This window comes from Castor canadensis, chromosome 8 (genome assembly GCF_047511655.1).
Source record: "Castor canadensis chromosome 8, mCasCan1.hap1v2, whole genome shotgun sequence".
Taxonomy (NCBI): domain Eukaryota; kingdom Metazoa; phylum Chordata; class Mammalia; order Rodentia; family Castoridae; genus Castor; species Castor canadensis.
In genome coordinates, this window is record NC_133393.1 from 47,131,940 (window position 1) to 47,152,539 (window position 20,600).

The 20,600-nt window shown below is 40.7% G+C and overlaps 1 long non-coding RNA gene across 2 annotated transcripts in view; it reads right to left on the reverse strand.

The window, feature by feature from the left end:
* Nucleotides 1-2,516: 2,516 nt before the first annotated feature.
* The window catches only part of LOC141425698 (uncharacterized), a 58,846-nt gene continuing 40,762 nt past the window's right edge, over nucleotides 2,517-20,600 (reverse strand). Inside the window, exons 2-3 of one of the 2 annotated variants that reach the window (XR_012450746.1) lie at nucleotides 12,792-12,943; nucleotides 2,517-4,130 (exon numbers count right to left, since the gene is read on the reverse strand). This is a non-coding gene — a long non-coding RNA (uncharacterized lncRNA). Of the gene's footprint in view, nucleotides 4,131-12,734; nucleotides 12,944-20,600 lie in introns of both variants that reach the window. The other variant, XR_012450747.1, reaches the window with a different exon arrangement.

The following is a 20,600-nucleotide window of genomic DNA, read 5'->3' on the forward strand; positions in this document are numbered from 1 at the left end:
AAATAGAGTACACAGGAGGCAGCCTTTTCTTTAGGTCCCTTCTCTAGTCACCCCATTTTATTTTTTTGTAGTTAATGTGATAATAAAGTTTATTAGGGAAGGAATTTAGTATAACAGGATAAAAGTAGACAGAAATGAGAAAAAAGAGATAAAATTTCCTGCTCCCTAGAGCTCTGTTCTTCCATCCTTCTTTCAGGAAGAAAGTGATTTATTTTCATTCCTCTCATTGTTCTAGAGCAAGGTTTCATAACCTCAGTGCTACTGACATTTTGGGCTAGATAATTCTTTGTTGTGGGCTGCCCTGTGGATTATAGGATCCTATAATCTTTGCACTAGATACAGTCTGGTGAACAACCTAGAATGTCTTGCAACATATCTCCCCAGCAAGGAGAGGCAAATCATCCCCAGTAGGAGAGCCTTGTTCTGTAAATAGTTGTCATGCCAACATCACACTTTCCCATTTTTGCCTTATTTCATTTGACATCTTGTATAAGTCTCCCTTGTCTTCTCTCTCTGGTTTGCTCCCTGTCTTTGCCTTTGTAGCCCTTCACTGGATGAAGACAAATCTCTGAGAGAAACCTCTGAAGTCATTGGCTGCTGAGGAAGGGAGCACACAGGGGACTTGAGGGGACAAGAGTCAGATTTGGATCTGAGGGTAGAATGGAGACCTGCTCTGCCATTATTGCTACGTTAACTGGAGAGTTGGCTTGGTTCCTGCAGGCCTTCCCCAGAAGCTGCTATGAACAGCATCATGACTCTGTGGATGCAGAAACTCATGGAACCCAATGTGCAAACTTTGATGGTGTCCACACACCTCAACGCTTCTGAAGGCAGCTGGCCTAGGGGCAAAGTGACACTGATATATTAGCAGACAAGACATATTGAAGTTCAAACCCAGTCCCACAAATAAAAAAAAGAAAGAAAGAAAAGAATGCTGACTAGGCCCCAGTGTTGGTGGCTCACACCTGTAACCCTAGCTACTTGGGAGGCTGAGATTGGAAGAATCATAGTTCTAGGCCAGTTTGTGAGAACCCCCCCCCCCCAATCTCAATGGAAAAATGTTAGTTGGTGCACACCTGTCAGCCAAGCTATGGCAGGAAGCATAACATAAGGGGACCATGGTCCAAGCCACTACCACCAAAAAAAAAAAAAAAGAATGCTGATTAAAGCTGGGGGTATAACTCATGATAGTACATTTGCCTAGCATACACAGGGCCTTGGATTCCATTCTCACCATGGGTTAAAAAAAAAAATGCTGACTAGACATTGTAGTTATGTGACTATATATGGTATGAAGGAACTTTATTGTTTCCTGGTTTTTTTTGGCAATACTGGGGGTTTGAACTCAGGGCATACACCTTGAGCCACTCCACAGCTCTTTTTTGGTGTGTTGGGGTTTTCTGAGATAGAGTCTCACAAATTATTTGCCAAGGTTGGCTTTGAACCAGGATCCTCCTGATCTCTGCCTCCTGAGTAGCTAGGATTACAGGTATGAGCCACCGTTGCCTGGCTGTTTCCATTTTTTTAATCAAGTTAAAGACAAGATTGCTTACCATGGTTATCTTGTATTGACCTTTAACCATGAAGTCTGAGAACAGCATAATTGAATAATAGCAATAGCTAACACTGAGCGCTTACTATGTGCCAAAAGTGTGCAAGGGCTTTGCCGGTGCAATCTTAAAACCTATGACAGCTCTAAGAAGTGTTTATCATTACTATCTCCATTTTACAGGACAAACAGCTCAAATTAGTCAAGTTACTTGACCAAGGTCACATTTCTTATAAAACTTGTAAAATGGAGATTCAAACCCAAGTGGTGTATTCCCCACGGTTTTTGGTTGTTGGGTGTGTGTGAAAAAAAATTTTCAAATTATGATAAAATATACAAAACATAAAATTAACTGTCTTAAATGGGGTGTGGTGGTACACGTCGGTAATCACAGCACTGAGGAGGCTGAGGCTGAGCGGATGGAGCGCTCCAGGCCAGCTGAGGCTATTTAGCGAGTTCCAAGCCTTGTTTGAGAAAAAAACCACTTGATCATCTCAATAGATGCAGAAAAAGCCTTTGATAAGATCCAACACCATTTCATGATAAAAGCTCTAAGAAAACTAGAAATAGAAGGAAAGTTCCTCAACATTATAAAAGCTATATATGACAAACCTACAGCCAGCATTATACTTAACGGAGAAAAACTGAAACCATTCCCTCTAAAATCAGGAACCAGACAAGGATGCCCACTATCCCCACTCCTATTCAACATAGTACTGGAATTCCTAGCCAGAGCAATTAGGCAAGAAGAAGGAATAAAAGGAATACAAATAGGTAAAGAAATTGTCAAAATATCCCTATTTGCAGACGACATGATTCTATACCTTAAAGTCCCAAAAAACTCTACTCAGAAGCTTCTAGACATCATCAATAGCTACAGCAAGGTAGCAGGATATAAAATCAACATAGAAAAATCATTAGCATTTCTATACACTAATAATGAACAAACTGAGAAAGAATGTATGAAAACAATTCCATTTACAATAGCCTCAAACAAAATCAAATACCTAGGTGTAAACCTAACAAAAGATGTGAAAGATCTCTACAAGGAAAACTATAAACTTCTGAAGAAAGAGATTGAAGAAGACTGTAGAAAGTGGAGAGATCTCCCATGCTCATGGATTGGTAGAATCAACATAGTAAAAATGTCGATAATCCCAAAAGTAATCTACATGTTTAATGCAATTCCCATCAAAATCCCAATGACATTCATTAAAGAGATCGAAAAATCTACCGTGAAATTTATAGGGAAACACAAGAGGCTACGAATAGCCAAGGCAATACTCAGTCAAAAGAACAATGCTGGAGGCATCACGATGCCTGACTTCAAACTATATTGCAAGACCTTGTCTTAAAAAAACAAGAAAAAAATTGCTACCTTAATCATTTTTAAAAGCACAGCTCAGTGATCTTAACATTCACAATGTTGTGCGGCCATCCACAGAATGCTCTTCTTGCAAAACTGAAACTCTGTAATCATTAAACAGTAACCCTTCTCCCCGCTCCTTGTCCCTGGACCCCATTCTCCTTTTTTGTCCTTATGAATTTGACTACTCTAGGAACCTCAAGTAAGTGGAATTACGTAGTGCTTGTCCTTTGTGTCTGGCTTGCTTCACTGAGCACAGTGTCCTCACGGTTCATCCGTGTTGCAGCATGTGTCAGAATTCCTTCCTTTGTCTAAGCCACAGGATATACACAGTTAGCTTATCTGTTCACTCATCAGTGAACATCCAGGTTTCTTCCACCTTTTGGCTATGTGAATAGTGCACAATACTTTGCACAAGGGTGTACAAATATGTCTTCAAGATACTGCTTTCAAGCCAGGCATCGGTAGCTCTCGCCTGTACTCCTAGCTACTCAGGAGGCAGAGATCAGAAGGATCACAGTTCAAAGCCAGCCCTGGGCAAATAGTTCTTGAAACCCTATCTCAAAAAAAAAAAAAAATTCCATTACAAAAAAGGGCTGGTGGAGTGGCTCAAATGGGAGAGCACCTGCCTAGCAAGTGTGAGGCCCTGAGTTCAAACCCCAGTACCACTAAATAAATAAATAAATAAATAAAAAGATCCTGCTTTCAAATATACTCAGAAGTAGAATTTCCAGATCATATAGTAATTCTCTGTTTAATTTTCTTGAGGGACTGCCATACTGTTTTCCATAGAGCTGTACAATCTTACATTCACGCCAACAGTGCGCAAGGCTTCCAGTTTCTCCATCTCTCCACCAACACTTGTCCATTTTTTTTTTATAGTATCCATCCTGATGGGTGTGGGATGTGTCTGTAAGGCTTTGAAGTTTAGTTATACCCCAAGTTTCCCCTTCTGAATTTAATAGTTTTGTGCACACATATGCAGCGTCACCATAATCAGTGAGGACTCGTGCCGGCCAGGTCCTCACTGCTCTCAGCGTGTTGGTTCTTTAGCAAAATGGTGAGGTGGGTAGTGAGGAATGCAGGAATGGACGGCGTGAAGCCACCCCTTCTCTCACTAACCAACCTCCAGCCTCCTGGATGTAAGCAAAGCATGCTTCTTCTCTTTTCTCTCTTCTACACTTTCAGGGCTCTCTGGAAGTATTTAAGCAACACCTAGGAAAGAAAGAAATCACATTTCAGAAGAGATCAGCTCATTTCGATTCCATTAATTTTAATGGGGGACGATCTTTCAGGAAACCTGTTCCAGCTTGATCAAGAGTGTTTGGTCTAGGCAAATTCTCCACCTGCCATTGAGAACTTGAGCAAAGGGTGTGGCAGCCAGGGCAGTGAGCAGTGACTCACACCTGCCTACATCACGTAGGGCCCTGCCCTAGGTGGGGCTCTTTCTCCTCCTCCCTGTTTTTCCTCTCTGTCTGCTTCATGCTCTCAGGGCTTCCCTGCTTCCAGACACCCTGGGAAACAGCAGCTAAAATGACAGAGATGAATCATTGCCCATCTGACAGCAGGGAAGGCCTAGCAGCTCTCGAATGACGCTTGGCCTGAGTTTCCAACTCACAGCCACAATAGGTTCAGACCATATCCTAGATAAAAGGAGACCAGACCCATGCTGCTGCCCAAGATGGAAGAGTTCCCAATCTGGACAGAAGCCAAACCATGATCAGGTTGCCAGGGCTGTGGAGCCGGCAGTTGGGTGCTGTTAATTAGGCCTGGTGTGTATCCTGACAATTTAAATCTCACCCAGTGTTAAAATCATAGGGCTGCAGCATTTTAGGGCTGAAGGAGATTTTATTTTAGTATTTTTTGACTTTTTAAAAAATTAGCATATATTAATTGAACAAAGGGGATTCATTTTGATATTTTCATGTGTACATATAATAATATACTTTGATCAAATTCACCTCCTCTATTATTCTTTCTTATCCCCTGTAGAGGATTTCAGATACGTAATATCACAGAATTTTAAGGTGAAATAACGTGTAGTGTTGATCCTACCTGGTGTTTGTTAGAACCGGCACCAGAGCCCATAGTTAATTTTTCAGGAAACTTGACAGCCAGTTGAGTTCAAGTTGCTGGTTTGAAATGGCCTTTGGTAAAACTATTTACACCACAAAAACTGACAAACACCAGAAATCATGTCTTCTCTTTTCCCTACTCCACCTGGAGCTGACTGCTAAAAAGCTTACTAGCGTTGTTGATCTTAATGTAAACCCTTTCTTTATAGATGAGAAACTTGCAGCCCAAAGAGGGGACACGACTTACCCTTGTTACATTATTAATCAGAGACAGAATTTAGAACCCAAATCTTTTGCATCCAATGTTAGGGCTCAAGATCCAACATCAAAAATAATAATAATAATAACCATGAGGTGTTGTAGTATTGGTCAGGAGTAAGACAATAGCTCCCCTGAAAACTTCTCAGGGGAGAGTCTGTCCACTGCTGGACCCATCCTGGAATTCCCTCTAACAGCACAGGCTGAGTATTAAGAAATGTTCTTATTCTACTTAGATGGATTGCAGCAGGGACACTTGGAAATAATCAAGTAATATCACCAACAAGGAGGTAGTGGGTGTCTGGTAGACTTGGAGCCAAAACTTGGCTACAAATGAGAAGAAACTAAGATGTGCAGACTGAAAATCCATCATTTAGGATAAGTTATCAGACTTGCTGCCTTGTGATAAACAAATGCAAACAAACTTTGATGTTTGCACTTTTTTCCCCACAGTGTGATTTTTCTGTACTTGCATGGCTAAGCTCAGAGCTCTGGTTTAGGTCTTGTAGAGGAGGACAAAGGAGAAAACCTGGCCATTATAAGTCAGAGGGACAGGCAAGGTAAGGATGGATGCAGGAGACAGAAACCCTGACCAGAGGGTGCATGCCAAATGGGGGCCACGAGAGTGGACCCTCAGAAATTGGAGGGGTAGCCCTTGCCCCACAGAGAACAGTGAGGCTGGGAGGGATGGTGAGGCCTCTGCTTCTGGATGCTCTGATCACCCAGACCAGTGAGACCCCAGCTGGCACTAGGAGCAGCCGTGTTGTACGGGAGGAAGGAGAAAAAGGAATAGGCCAAATGCGTCCAGCGAGCTGTGGATTTCATTCACTGCACTGTTACTTCTGGCTGTTAGTCTAGCCTATCCTGCCTGAGGACAATGTGGTCCATGTGTCAACAGCCACCAGTGCCCTCTCCTCCTTCCCTGAAGGCCCCATGCTCAGGCCCCACCTCCTCTACCACAGGGCTTGCCACATCTGACTCTGAGACCAAACATAGCCTCCCTTCTCTCAAACACCCTCACCCCAGCTTCATTACTTCTCTGTTCCATTGTGGAATGTGTTATCTCCTTGAACTGGCTTTGTTCTCCTGATCCTGCCTGTGGTCAAGATCTCATGGGCAGAAGGACCATTCCAAATGTCCCGACCAGGACAAGAAGTCATTCATGCTGGATGAAGGATCAGAGAAACCAGGCCCTGAACAGGCCAACACCACGTCCCAACCCAAATGCCAGATATAAAAGCAGGTAGTCCTGGGTGAGGTGTGGAAGGAAGCTAGTCAGGTAAAAGCCACCAAAGTCCTGGAAGAGGGGACCCTAGACAAGGACCTGAAGGAGCCTCACCACCTTTGAGGCCAGGATGTGTAGAACTCTGCTCCCCTTTGGAATGAAGCCCATGAGCCTCAGGGAGAAACCTGGCTGTGGTGGTGTGAGAACCACATGCCTTTCAAATCTGATATTTATTATGTTTTCCATTGTCATTATTTTCGGTTGGTACAGATGCTCTTTGGGTTAAAATGTGGTTAAGTCCCAATAAACCTATTGAGAGGTAAAAAATGTTATTAAGCCCAAAATGCATTTCATACATCTCACCCATCACACATCCTAGCTTAGCAACACAGCACACCATAGAATGTTGGCTGTGTTCCCTCATGACCACAAGCTGACTAACTAGAGGCTGTGGTCACTGCTGTTGCCCAGCATCATCAGAGAGGATGGGACCACAGATCACTAACCCCAGAAAAGATCCAAATTCAAAATTCCAAGTGGTTCCTATTGACTACATATCACTTTCACATCCTAAGTCAAGGACTGTCTGTACTTAGAAAAGTTTTCTTTTCGAAGTCCCATGCCAGTCATGGTGACAATAAAGGGAAAGGATCATAAGAAAGGGCAGCACGCTAAAGAGTCATGGATTTTGAAGAGATTTTTTTTGAGATTTTCTTTTTATTTATTTACTTATTTTTGGTGGTACTGGGGTTTGAACTCAGGGCCTCACACACTTGCTAGGCAAGGGCTCTACCACTTAAGCTACACCTTCAGCCCTTGAAGAGATTTTTTAATTAATTTTACCTCCTCTTTGAAATTGTCCTGACTTCAGAGCCTCTCCACTGTCCTAATTCTCCTCCCACATTATGTGGTTTGTCACCTTTGACTCCTCCTTCTCCTACGACTTAAAAGGGCTGTTTTGCAAGGCTGTGTCCTTTACTCCTCACCTTCTCTTTCTTCCCTTTGCCCTCAACACTGTTGTCCACTGTCAAGTTGTTAAGATGGTCCCAAACGTAGGCCTGACCTTTCTCCAGGCAAATTGTGAACCTTCCTCTGGACCACACTACCTAGATACACAATTGTTGTCTCAATCCAGTATTCCCTGAACTGAATTTATTTTGTTCACCCCAAACTCTAAACTTTCAGGATGGTTTTGGGTTGTGTCCCTATCCTTTGGCCTCACATCTAGTTATCAAAGCCCACTGATTCTAGGTCACTGGTCTCTTCACACCATCTTCTTTCCCATTCCCGTGTCCTCGGACCCAATCCAAGGTTGCATTACTTCTTCCCAGCATTATTGTAAAACAGTCCTAACTGGTCTCCCCATTTTTAGTCTCTACCTATTCTAAATCAATCTAGTCAATCCTGACAGATTTCCATCAGCAACCCCAACCAGGGATTTCTACTCCAGCTGAAACGCCTTGCTCTGTCTGCTGTTCAAGGCCACAGGGAGTACACGTTAACCAAATCTAAACAAAACCCTTGCTTCCTGCTATAGTTTGGATCTGAAACAACTCCCCAAATGTCCATGTGTCAAAGGCTTGAAAGCCAGCCAGAGTGCTAATGGGAGGTGGTGGAACATTTAAGAGATTGGGCCTGCTAGGAGGTCCTTAGGTCATTGGGTAGACACCCAATGGAGGGGATCATGGGACCCCAGCCCCTTCCTTTTTCTCTTGTTGGCTTCCTGGCACCTGATGAAAGCGGATTGTGCTTCACCACAGTAGAAGCAGTAAAGTTAATCGACCATGGACTGACACCTCCAAAATTGTGAGCCAAAGCAAACCTTTTCTCTTTATAAACTGATTTCTCTCAGGATTTGTTATAGTGATGAAAAGCTGATTGACATCTCTCCTGTTTCTTCCTTCTAGATCCTTTCCATTATGGCTTCACCTGCTGAGAGCTCTTTCATCCTAATCCAAGGCCCATTTAAAATAATGGACCCCTTCGTGCCCTTCTGGATATTCTCAACCAGGTGCCCTGCCCCTCACTCTCTTGATCCAGGCTACTCAGCCTCTTCTGCCTTGTATCACAGCAACACCTGTGTTTGTTTCTCTTCACCTGTTCCTTCTTCCCTTCCCCCACATCAGATAATGCCACTCTGTCTCAGCCATCAAGCCAGAAACTTCAGCTTTGTTTTAGATTCCATCTGCTCCTTCACCTTGCATTAAGTGTTCTCAGATCTGCTTCTGCAGGTCTGTCTCCTCTCTAGCCCTCTGCTCATCCTTCCTTGCCCGGCTGCAGCTCAGGCCATGCTGGAGCAGGACTTGCAATAGCCTCAAGTCTCCTCCCTGCTACTGAGCTTTTCTGAGCCTCAATTTCCTCACCTGTGAAAGAGGATTTAAAAAACCCCAAACACTCTCAAAATGTATGTACAGGTTGTATTCCTTCTTCAAAATGCTTAGGATGAGAAGTGTTTCAGATTTTAGGTGTTTTCAGACTTTGAAATATCTGCACAAATATAATGAGATATCTTAGGGATGGGGCCCAAGTCTAAATATGAAATTCATTTATGTTTCACATACACTTGATACCCATAGCCTGGAGGCAATTTTATATAATACTTTTAGGGTCTTTACATTATAACTATGACCCATCACATGAGGTCATGTGTGGAATACATGTGTCATGTGTGGAATATTGGTGCTCAAGACTTTAAGACTTTGGAACATTGCAGATTTCAGATTTTCGGATTAGAGATGTTCAAAGCATATGGGACAGAGAGGAAGAGAGACACAGCCAGAGGGAGAAGCTAGTACATATAATAGGTACTCATAAAATTATGCATATATGATTTTTCTTGAACTAATTAAAAAAATATTTTTGGGGTGGCAATGGGTTTTGAACTTGGGCTTCATGCTTGCTAAGTAGGTGCTCTTACCACTTGAGTCACTCCACTAGCCTAAAAATCTTAATTACACCCTGGCTGCAGTGACATTAAGTGTTCTCAGATCTGCCTCTGAAAGTCTGTCTCCTCTCTAACCTGAATAAAGTTCAGTGCTCACTGTGCCATCAATGATCTCCATAAAAATATTTCTTTCTTTCTCTCTCTCTCTCCCTCTCTCTCTCTCTCTCTCTCTCCTTCCCTCTCTCCCTCCCTCCCTCTCTCTCTCTCCCTCCCTCCTTCTCTCTCTCTCTACCTCCCTCCCTCTCCCTCTCTCTCTCTCTCTCTCTCTCTCTCTCTCTCTTTCTCCTTTTGCAGTTCTGTGGGATTGAACCCAGAGCCTGTGCATACTAAGCAAGGCCTCTACCTCATAACTTTTCTTTTCATGCTAATAAAATAAAATGGGGGCATGGCTCAAGTAGTAGACTGCCTGCCTAGTGAGTGTGAGACTCTGAGTTCAAACCCTAGCACCACCCAAAAAATTGATTGCAAAATAAAATGGAATATGCTTAGAATTAAATGTTGGTGGATTTTTTTTGTGTGTTTATTTTGTTTTGTTTAGCTTAGCCTGTAAGACCATACCATAGCCCAGCTGCCTCTGGTGGCATCTTCTGCCACTCTGCCATGCCCCCTTTACCAACCCAGAAATGTATGCAGGTCTTCCACCCTGGCACACCCAAGCCTGGCCCTTGCTGTCCTTATAACATCCTTCCCCATTCCCACCACCACTCCATACTGTACTGTTTTCTGCATCTACTAACTCACCATTATTCTTCACCACACAATTCATTAGTCACCTCCTCGGAGAGTCTCACTGTCACTCCCAGCAGGATGAGGGCCCTAATATGTTCCAGTCATTCCTAGTACCATTTGTGTGCCATTTTCCCCCTGATTTAGCTGGCTGTCTTCCCTGCTGGATTCTAGTTCCTTGGCTGCTTGACTTTGTGTCCCCAGTGACTAGCCAGAACTTAAAATGCATAAACAGATAATTATATATTGTAATTAAATATTGAATGAAAGAATGAACCCCTCCAACTCTGTCCTGTTCTATCTATCATTCTCTCTCTCTCTCTCTCTTCTCTCTCTCTCTCTCAGATAAAAGAAATTAATATACAGTTGTCCAAGGGAGATTGGTCCCAGAACCCCAGCATATACTAAAATCCATGGATGCTCAAGTTCCTTCTATAAAATGGTACAGTATTTGCATAGAATCTACACACATCCTCATATATATATATGTATATATACATATATATATTTTTTAAGATAGCTTTTGCTTTGTTGCCTGGGATAGTTTCAAACTTCAAAGCCCTTCAAGGCCAATGTGATCTACAAAGCAAGTTCAGTCTGAGCTACACAGAGAGACCATGTCTCAAAAACTAAAACAAACAGCCAGACACCAATGGGTCACACCCGTAATCCTAGCTACTTGGGAGGTAGAGATCGGAAAGACGATGATTTGAGGCCAGATCAGGTAAATAGTTTTTAGAGACTTCATCTCCAATATAACCAGAGAAAAATGACCCAGAAGTGTGGCTCAAGTGGCAGAACACCTGCTTTGCAGATGTGAAGCCCTAAACTGGACTTCAGCTATCCTCCTGCCTCAGCCTTCTGAATGCCAAGCGTTCACCACCACACCCAGCTCTCTTGTGTATTTTAACTCATCTCTGGATGACTTATAATACCTAATATAATGTAAAGGCTATGTAAATAATTATTATGTTATATTGACTAGGGAATAATGACAAGAAAAAATATGTCCAAGTTCAGTACATATGCAATTTTTAAAAATATTGTGGATCTGTGATTGGTTGAAGCCATGGATGCAGAATGCACATACGGGGGCTGACTGTAGAAGGCTTATTAAATGTTCAATCTGTATTTCCTCTAACACCTGCCAACATATCTTGCACTAAATAGCCTATCAATAAATACTTGGGTCATTAAAGAACAGCAAGAAGGACAGAATGGCAAAAGCACCATGATTGGAGGGAACAATAGGACTGGGGTCTTGAGGCTGTGGTAAGGAGCGTGGACTTCATTGCAGGTGTAATTAATAGGAAGCTCTTGGAGTGACTGATGTAGGAGATAGAGTCAATCAGAAGTATTTATTTTTTAAAAAGACAGACACAGAAGGTATCATGTTATATGACTTCATTCATAGGAAATATTATCACACTCATAGTCCTCCCCAGGGACCTCTTGGTCTTCCAGTCCTCAGCATTCTCATCTATACATGAGTGTAAGCCAGGAGTGGTGGTATACTACTGTAATCCCAGGACTTGCAAGTTTAAGGCCAACTTGGATACAGAGTGAGACTCCGTCTCCAAAAAAAAAGATGAAGGTAGACCTAGCATCACATTCAGTTCTAGTTTAGTTCCTCATTAATAAAAAGTGACTCTTAGATAGGTTAAAGGAATAGAACCCAGACTAGCAATCCCAGGGAAAGGACTCGTGTCTCTCCATTTCAGTGGCCCTGTGATATAGTGGGAATAACCCCAGAGGTGTGGATTCTTCTCTTGAGTTGAGCATTTACCTTGGGAATGACCTTGAGAAATTCATGAAATTCTTTGGGACTTTGTTTTTGTATCTCTAATATATAGGAGTATTAGAAGGTGGCATATATTGTCCTTAGAAAGCCTGTGCTCTCACCCATCTTTGCTTGCTGAAGGCAGTATAAATCTTTGAGTGCAATATATTCACTCATGATATAAATTCTATGTGTTTTAACAAAATTGACACAATCAACATTTTGCTATTAAAAAGATGGGGGAAATTGCAGGATGCCAGTGGCTCATACCTGTAATCCCAGCTACTTGGTAGGCTGAGATTGGGAAAATCACAGTTTGAGGCCAGCCTTCTTTCACAAAAGAAGTTTGTGAAACCCCATCTCAAAGAAAAAAAAGTGGGCATGGTGGCATGTCCCAGTGACAGCAGGAAGTATAAAGTAGCAAGGTCATGATCCAAACCAGCCTGGGCAAAAAACAAGACCCTATCTCCAAAACACCTGGAGTAAAAGGGGCTAGAGGTATGGATCAAGAGGTAGAGAGCCTGCCTAGCAAGTGTGAAGCCCTGAGTTCAAACCCTAGTACTACCAAACACACACACACACACACACACACACACACACATTTAAAAGAATGCAACCAATTTATAAGTATTGACATGGAAGATATCTATGAATAATGCTAAGTTACAAACTTTAGTTGTTGAAACCGGGGAGAGAAGCTCCATAGTACAGTGTGTACTTAGTTGCAAAATATGTATAATATGATTTGGTTTTTATAAGAAAATAATATATGCACATAAATGCCATTATTAAGGTAGTCTGGCAAAGAGACCTGTATTAATCTTCCAGGGCTGCCATAACAAAATACCACAGCCAGTGTGTCATATACCACAGATCTTTATCTTCTCAGTCTTGGATGACAGACGCATAAAATCAAGGTGTCAGCAGGGCTGATTTCTCCTGGGTCCTCTCTCCTGGGCTTATAACTGGCATCATTTCCCCAGTCATCCCTCTTTGTGTGCCTGGTCCTGATCTCCTTTCCTGTAAGGATGTCAGTCATATCAGAAAGAGTCCACCATAATGACTTTGTTTTGTCTTAATTACTTCTTAAAGGTCTCAATTCATGAACAGTCACATTCTGAAGTACCAGGGATTAGGACTCCAACATATGAATGTAGGGGGAGGAGACACCATTCAGCCTCTAACTGAGTCTGTGCCTGAGACAAGTAGATGGTCAGGAAATAGTTGAACAACTGAATGAAGAATGAAGAAAGCAAGTGAAATTGCTTTCTCTGCAGGTGTAGTGGGAAGTTTGTAGAACACTTAAAATGGGCACAATCACAGAAGGCCTTGAGCTCCAGAAAGAGTAGTCCAATCCAAGCTGGAAGGTGCTCTTGAGCAATGAAAAGACAAGGTGCTGACACTGATCATCGTTAGACTGCTGCTGGCTTTTCCTGTGGTTCGGAGCAGAAGTGAGCCTGAGGGTAGGGAGGTCAGAGGAGACGCTGTTTTTGTCACTCAAGGTGTGGAGTGACCAGGATGGTGGCTACCGAAAAACAGCGGGAGACACATGGGTGTGCCTGCTGGTTGTTCCCAGTTCCTACACCTGCCCAGGTGTCTGTGAGGGCTGTATCCCACCTTCATCTTGAGAACAACAGGTCCTATGGACACTGGAAAGGCAGTGGCTACCGAAGCTGTGTGACATGAGCCCATAAAGCCTGGAGCAGCAATGATTCCAGACTACTCTTTCTGATTCATGGCCTTCTCCATGGGCTCCACCCTGGCTTGGCAGCTATGGCCTCTCTCTTCCCCATGTGAATGGGTTACACTGACACTAAAATTATCTCTGGTTCACAGAGACATTAACATCTCTCCTACTAGGTCTTGGATTTTGCTGTACTCTCTCTTCATCACGCCATTTGCATCATTTAAGAATGTCCTCTTCTCCTTTCCCTACCTCAGGAACTCCACCTTGATTTGCACACCACTTCCCCATGCAGCCCTCCATGATTACTGCATTCACATGGCACTTTCCCTCAGCTGAACCCCATCACACATGCTGTCTACACCACAAAATATATCATGATATTAAATAATGTATCATGCCCTTGCTTCAGATATTCAGCACATTCATCTGCCATGCAAACTCCCCCATAAGACTCTATGCTCTTTGAAGTTATGAATTTAGGACTTCTTGTGTATTGGTTACATATACAATCCCAGAACTCACTTGAGATGCAAAGGCGCAGGAAGATTGTGAGTCCAAGGCCATGCTGGGTTATAATAGTGAGTTCTTGGCAAGCCTGGCTACAAAGTAAGACCCTGCCTCAAAGAAAAAAACAGAAACTAAAACTGTAAAACTCATAGAAGAAAAGACAAGGATAAATTATGACCTTGGATTCTTGGATGTGAAACAAAGTATGAGCAACAAAAGAAAAAATGAATTGGACCTCAAGTGAACAGACAACTTAAAAAGTGGGAGAAATATTTACAGACCATTTATCTGACAAAGGTTTAATATCCAGAATATATAAAGAGCTGTTGATTTGCCTCAAGCCCTTGCAAGCATGAAACCTTGAGTTCAAACCCCAGTACTGCCAAAAAAAGAAAAAGAAAAAGGAGAAAGAGAACATATAAAGAAATCCTAACACTCAACAACATGAGGATAAACAACCCAATTTAAGAAAGAGGCAAAGGACTTAAGTAGACATTTCTCCAGAGAAGATATACTAATGGACACCAAACACATCAAAAGTGTGACGTCATTAGTCATTAGGCACATGTAAATAAATCAGAATTTCAATGAGGTATCACTTGATTCCCATTAGGATGGCAATTATAAACAAAATAATAATTGTTGATGAAGATGTGGCGAAATTGGAACCTTGGTACATTCCCAGTGGGAATGGAAAATTATGCAGCTATGTGGACAGCAGCTTGGCATTTTTTGAAAACGCTAACATGGAATTACCATATGACCTAACAATTCTACCTCTAAAGAATTTAAAACAGGGACTGGAGGTGTGGTTCAGGTGGTAAAGCACCAGCCTAGCAAGCAAAAATGCCTGAGTTTAAACGCCAGAACCACCGAAAAAGAATTAAAAGCAGCTGGGCACCGGTGGCTCACACCTATAATCCTAGCTAATCAGGAGGCAGAGATCATAGGATTGCAGCTCAAAGCCAGGCCAAGCAAATAGTTCCCGAGACCCTATCTCAAAAAAAACCCATCACAAAAAAGGGCTGATGGAGTGACTCAAGGTGTAGGCTCTGAGTTCACCTTGAGTTCAAACCCCATACCAAAAAAAAAACCCAAACAAACAAACAATCAAAAGCAGACACATCCAAATGGATACTTGTATGCCAGTGTTCATTGCAGCATTATTCTCAATTACCAAAAGATGAAACCAACCCAAGTATCTGTCAACAGATGAGGGTATAGACAAATGTGGTATATACATACAGGGGAATATTATTCAGCCATACAAAGGAATGGAGTTCTGCTAGATGCTACCATACATATGAACTTTGAAAAGATTACACCATGTGAAATAAGCCAGATACAAAAGGACAAATAACTGTGTGGTTCCATTTATATGACATATCTAGAATAGGAAGGTTCACTTGAAAAGTTTGTGCTGGCAATTAGCAGGGAAGGGATGTAAGGTACATAGAACAACCAGGGTGTTTGTATTGGAGAGCTTTATCATGAATTGCTTAAGAATGAATGGTGCTCATTCCCTCTAAAATGAGGAACGAGACAAGGATGCCCACTATCCCCACTCCTATTCAACATAGTACTGGAATTCTTAGCCAGAGCAATTAGGCAAGAAGAAGGAATAAAAGGAATACAAATAGGTAAAGAAACTGTCAAAATATCCCTATTTGCAGACGACATGATCCTATACCTTAAAGACCCAAAAAACTCTATTCAAAAATTCCTAGACACCATCAACAGCTATAGCAACGTAGCAGGATATAAAATCAACATAGAAAAATCATTAACATTTCCATACACTAATAATGAACAAACTGAGAAAGAATATATGAAAATAATCCCATTTACAATAGCCTCAAAAAAAATCAAATACCTAGGTGTAAACTTAACAAAGGATGTGAAAGACCTCTACAAGGAAAACTATAAACTTCTGAAGAAAGAGATTGAGGAAGACTATAGAAAGTGGAGAGATCTCCCATGCTCATGGATTGGTAGAATCAACATAGTAAAAGTGTCTATACTCCCAAAAGTAATCTACATGTTTAATGCAATTCCCATCAAAATCCCAATGACATTCATCAAAGAGATTGAAAAATCTACCATCGAATTTATTTGGAAACACAAGAGGCCACAAATAGCCAAAGCAATACTCAGTCAAAAGAACAATGCTGGAGGTATCACAATACCTGACTTCAAACTATATTACAAAGCAATAACAATAAAAACAGCATTGTACTGGCACAAAAACAGACAGGAAGACCAGTGGAACAGAATAGAGCACCCAGACATGAAGCCACACAACTATAACCAAGTTGTCTTTGACAAAGGCGCTAAAAATATATGATGGAGAAAAGACAGCCTCTTCAACAAAAACTGCTGGGAAAACTGGTTAGCAGTCTGCAAAAAACTGAAACTTGATCCATGTTTATCACACTATACCAAGATTAACTCAAAATGGATCAAGGATCTTAATATCAGACCACAAACTCTAAAGTTGATACAGGAAAGAGTAAGAAATACTCTGGAGTTAGTAAGTATAGGCAAGAACTTTCTCAATGGAACCCCAGCAGCACAGCAACTAAGAGATAGCATAGATAAATGGGACTTCATGAAACTAAAAAGCTTCTGCTCATCAAAAGAAATGGTCTCTAAACTGAAGAGATCACCCACAGAGTGGGAGAAAATATTTGCCAGCTACACATCAGACAAAGGACTGATAACCAGAATATATAGGGAACTCAAAAAACTAAACTCTCCCAAATTAATGAACCAATAAAGAAATGGGCAAGTGAACTAAACAGAACTTTCTCAAAAGAAGAAATTCAAATGGCCAAAAAACACACTAAGATTCCACCTCCCCCCCATTAGAATAGCCATCATTAGCAACACCACCAACAACAGGTGTTGGCAAGGATGTGGGGGGCAGGGGAAGGAACACTTTTACACTGCTGGTGGGAATGTAAACTAGTACAACCACTCTGGAAAGAAATTTGGAGGCTGCTTAAAAATCTAAACTTAGATCTACTGTATGATCCAGTAATCCCACTCTTGGGGATATAGCCAAAAGAAAGTGACACTACTCCAGAGGCACCTGCACACCCATGTTTATTGCGGCACTATTCACAATAGCCAAGTTATGGAAACAGCCAAGATGCCCGACTACTGATGAATGGATTAAGAAAATGTGGTATCTGTACACAATGGAATTTTATGCAGCCATGAAGAAGAATGAAATGTTATCATTCGCTGGTAAATGGATGGAATTGGAGAACATCATTCTGAGTGAGGTTAGCCTGGCCCAAAAGACCAAAAATCGTATGTTCTCCCTCATATGTGGACATTAGATCAAGGGCAAACACAACAATGGGATTGGACTTTGAGCACATGATAAAAGCAAGAGCACACAGGAGGTATGAGGATAGGTAAGACACCCAAAAAACTAGATAGCATTTGTTGCCTTCAATGCAGAGAAACTAATGCAGATACTTTAAAGCCACAGAGGCCAATAGGAGAAGGGAACCAGGAACTAGAGAAAAGGTTAGATCAAGAAGAATTAACTTAGAAGGTACACACTCACAACACACATGCACAGGAAAGCAATGCAAGTCAACTCCCTGTATAGCTATCCTTATCTCAACCAGCAAAAACCCTTGTCCCTTCCTATTATTGCTTATACTCTCTCTTCAACAAAATTAGAAATAAGGGCAAAATAATTTCTGTCTGGTAGCGAGGGATTGGGGGGAGAGGTAAGGGGGGTAAGGGGGGGAAGGAGAAAAATGACCCAAACATTGTATACACATATAAATAAAAGAAAAAAAAAAAAGAATGGATGGTGCTAAATCTATCTTGACCCAAAGGAGAATTTTTTTTTTCTTGGCAGTACTGGTGTTTGAACCCATGTAAACCCGTAGTCTTATGCTTACGAGGCAGTCACTTTAACACTTGAGCCACTCTGCCAGCCCTCTGAGGGAAAATTCTAGATACAAATTCTAGTTGAAAGAAAGAAGGAAGGGAGGGAGGCAGGCAGGGAGAGGCAAAAGGATGATTTGTCTGAGTGCATTCTGAATTAATGTCATTATTTCAGTGTGTATTGTGTGTATGTCTATTGGTCTGTTTTGATGATGATTGGCTTGATGAATGAGTTTTAACCACTGTCAACAATTCTGTTGGAGACTGACTCAAAGCACTTCCCTAGCATTGAGTCTTGTTTCCACTATCAAGACAAGCCTTCCAAAATGAGTTCTACAAAACAGCATTGGACACATTCAATCTGCTCCTGGAATTCCTAGAAATAACTAACCAATATACCATGGCCAAGTAAATTAATTGTTACATTTTCTTGAGCTCTTGAATCTGTGTGTGCCTAAATTAACATTTATGCATGCCTAATTTAAAACTTTTTTTTTACATAGGTATGTGTGTGAATATCTTTAGGATGATTCTTATTGTAGAGTTAATGTAGAAGACCTGTTGCTTTTGTTCCATCTCCTTTCTCTCCCTTATTTCTTGTACTGCCACCTCTAAGAAAAAACAGTTTTCCAAACTTCCTATCCCAATCAGGTCTAACTAAAATGTGAACTTTCAAGAATTATCTTTGGCTGAAGAAAAAGGATTTTATGGACAGTAACCATAATCTTTTCATTCTGTCCTTAGTGTAATTTCCATTCAACTCTCTTTTATAATTGAATCTATAAACAAATGTGCTTTTGTAAATTGCTATTGCATAGAGAAACAGGTTAAGATTGATTTTTTCCTGGGTCCTCATTAAAATATAAGGCTACTAAGGATATTTTATTTTATTGAGAAAAAACAATTTTGTCTAAATTCAAAATTTTGTAAGAATTATTTCAAGGGGGTGGGGGCAGGGGGGAGAAATGACCCAAGCCTTGTATGCACATATGAATAAAAAAAAAAGAATTATTTCAAAATGCAAATTAGAAAGAAGAGACAAAAAAATCAGCAGATAGGAACAAATGTAAAATATATAGAAATGCTTTTGGGTGGAAAAGGATTTTGTAAAGTAGACTGTTAAAGAATTGCTTAAGATGGAAAAAGAGAGTGAGGAGAAGAAAACAGAAGATTCAGAAAGTTATGTAAAGTATACAAGTAGATCTTAAAAATATGTAAAAGCTGAAACTTATTAAAAGTTTATGTATGTGTGCCTAACAAGTGTGAGGCCCTGAGTTTAAACCTCAGTGCTGCCAAAAAAATGATTGAATAAATAGTTTGTATATGTGATTGAGTTGGTTATAATTTAAAAACTACCTAAAGAATTTTCTAAGATCAAGATTTTGGGTAGTGATGTAAAACTAGAACTTAACTCTATTTGTAATAATAAGGTTGTCTTAATATAATTCTGCTCTTAGTAACATTTGCAAAAAATTTGTTTAAAGGAAAGATTTTGTATTTTATGAAGATAATTACCCATGTTTTCTGTTGATCTTGTCAAGCTTTTGACTACTTAGGAATGTAAACCTAAATACTGAGTCAGAGTTCATTTAAGTATCTCTTCATGTAAAAGTCTTTTAAATGACCATTTATAGCTGTGATGAAACAACTGTTATTTTATGTAATTCTAACACAAGTGCTCTATATGTCAGTGACTAGAAATAAATAGGGCTGTGTGCTAAACTTTACGTTAAATATTGTACAGACATTTGCAGAATTAACAGTGTGTTTGTGCACGTAACATGACCATCCAGTGTTCTCCTTTATTCAGCATGCATTTACTGTAAACCTTTGACTATAAAAATGGTCAGTGAAACTTTTGGCATTTCTATTGTTTGTAATCAGTAACATTCAGAAAAAAAAAACTGGCATTTGGGCAATCCTGCTATTTAATATCTGGCCTACAGTTGTTTATCTTAACTAAAGGAGTACTTTAGTTAAGATTGTATATATGAGATTACATTACTGGGAATCACTGTCAACATCCCTCTAACTTTTTTTTTTTTAGTTTTCTATCTTTTTTTTTAATTGTTGTGCTAGTGGCACATTATGGCATTTACAAAAGTTCTTACAATATATCAAATATATCATACTTGAATTCATCCCCCTAACTTGTAAGAGAGATCTAAAAATTTGACTTGTCAGTGCTATACACCTATTTTCTTACTTGGACAAAAACTCTAAATTGTACTGCAAGGGAAAAAGCTAAATTAATGTGTATATATGAATCTGTGTAGCTGTGATGCTAATTATTGCTTGTTTCTTTATTTTTTGATCTTTTAAATTTTTTGTGGGATGGGGGTTTGAACTGAAGGCTTTGTACTTGCAAAGGAGGTTCTCTACCACTTGAGCCACACCTCTAGTCCATTTTGCTCTGGTTATTTTGGAGATGGAGGGTCTTGTGAACTATTTGGGGTAATCTCAATCCACAATCTTCCTGATCTCAGCCTCCCATGTAGCGAAGATTACAGGCAAGAGCCATGGGCATCCAGCTTGCTCCTTTATATATTAAATGTATTTATGCTTTCCAAATAT